Raw genomic sequence first — 2,226 nt, forward strand, 5'->3', positions numbered from 1 at the left:
ATAATGATAGTATAGTATTATTATTTACAGTTGATAGTATTATAATTATGAAATTTCGCAATTTATGCACAATTTAATTAGAATAAATTATTAAATGTTAGGGTATCATTTGTAAATATTTATTATTATCCAATGTTAAATGATTCATTTCTATTGAAATTTGAATAAATTAGAAAATAATTCGTGAATTGTAAAAATCATTAAAAGAATAATAAGCGCATTCGGAATTGAACCAGGGCCCTCCGTACGATAGGCGGATTCACTAACAGCAGGACCCGAGCTATTTACAAGCTCACTGTGTAATTTGGAACTAATTATATAATTGAAATGGGACTCTGGAAGTGAAATTGATAGGTTACTCTCGCCCAAGTTGAAATTACACAACAACCCAAATTATGAATTATACAATTATTAATAGCGTCTTCAGATGTCTTTGACATGGACCACAACGGATTACTAACTTAAAGGATTTTTTAATTTTTTTAAAATGTGTCAAAAATGTCTTTTAATTAACTATTTTATTAAAAGTTATATTGTTTTCCTTACTTTAAGCACTATATATTTTTAATATTCCGAATCTTTGACATAGCGGCTTTAAAATAAAAAAATATTTTAAACACCGCAATCAACTCAGATAAAATGCACGTATAGTTCAACCGTACTGTTTTATTGTAAAACCTTGAGGTAAATTTTTAACCAGTGTCCCACTTGATGCTGAATTCGAAATTTTAATTTTTTGATAGCGGATAAAATAAACTCAACATTTGCAGACCATAGCAAACACTTCGCAAGGAAGAACTCAGTTTGATACTGGTTATTTCCTTATCATGATGACACAAAGGGACATATTGCGTTGGATAATACGGTGTTTAGTACCTGATTTATTTTGCAATAAAATGACTTTTATCTAAAATCAAAAACATATTAATACAAGCATACGTACTTGCAAACAGACGCCTCTTCTTTGGGGCTCTTCGTGTACTTGTCAGCCTTCAGAAGAGCATGAGTGCTTGTTAACTTTCCGACTTTATGGTTCTCAGAGCAATCGATGCATAGAAATTCGTTTTCGCACTACTGACATACGTGTTGTGCTTCTTTCTTTACATTCCTCGCACTACAAGGGTCACATAATTTGGTTTCTTTCTTCAAAGCCGCGATGAATTTTTCAGCACTGACAAGAATGTGAGTTTTAGTTATTTTTCCGACGTTATGGTTTTCAGAGCAATCGATGCATAGAAATTCGTTTTTGCACTGCTCACATACGTGTTGTGCTTCTTTCTTTACATTCCTCGCACTACAAGGGTCACATAATTTGGTTTCTTTCTTCAAAGCCGCGATGAACTTTTCAGCACTGACAAGAATGTGTGTGCTAGTTAATTTTCCGACTTTATGATTCTCAGAGCATTCAAAGCACAGAAATTCGTTTTCGCACTGCTCACATACGTGTTGTGCTTTTTTCTTTACATTCCTCGCACTACAAGGGTCACATAATTCGGTTTCTTTCTTCAAAGCCGCTATGAACTTTTCAGCACTGACAAGAATGTGTGTGCTAGTTAATTTTCCGACTTTATGGTTCTCAGAGCATTCAAAGCATAGAAATTCGTTTTCGCACTGCTCACATACGTGTTGTGCTTCTTTCTTTACATTTCTCGCACTACAAGGGTCACATAATTTGGTTTCTTTCTTCAAAGCCGCGATGAACTTTTCAGCACTGACAAGAATGTGTGTGTTAGTTAACTTTCCGACTTTATGGTTCTCAGAGCATTCAGAACAAAGAAATTCGTTTTCGCACTGCTCACATACGTGTTGTGCTTCTTTCTTTACATTTCTCGCACTACAAGGGTCACATAATTTGGGTTTTTTCTTTGACGTCTCGATGAACTTTTCAGCACTGACAAGAATGTGAGAGCCAGTTACCTTTCCCACGTTATGGTGTTCAGAGCATTCAGCGCATAGAAATTCGTTTTCGCACTGCTCACATACGTTTCGTGCTTGTTTCTTTTCATGCTTGACACCACAAGGGTCACATAATTTTAATTCCGAATCTTCGTCACAGGTTGATGAATTTAAGATGTCATCAAATATTTTGTGTTCATAGCGTCCTGTTTTACTTTGTATGACGTCTTGTTCCATTGTTTACTCGTCGATGTTCCAAACAAATTGTTCTGAAAGAGCAATGTTCAGAAATGTTCATCTTGGTATTTTATAAATAACGGATAATTTTGA

The sequence above is a fragment of the Dreissena polymorpha genome, chromosome 13 (assembly GCF_020536995.1).
Source record: "Dreissena polymorpha isolate Duluth1 chromosome 13, UMN_Dpol_1.0, whole genome shotgun sequence".
NCBI classification, from domain to species: Eukaryota; Metazoa; Mollusca; class Bivalvia; order Myida; family Dreissenidae; genus Dreissena; species Dreissena polymorpha.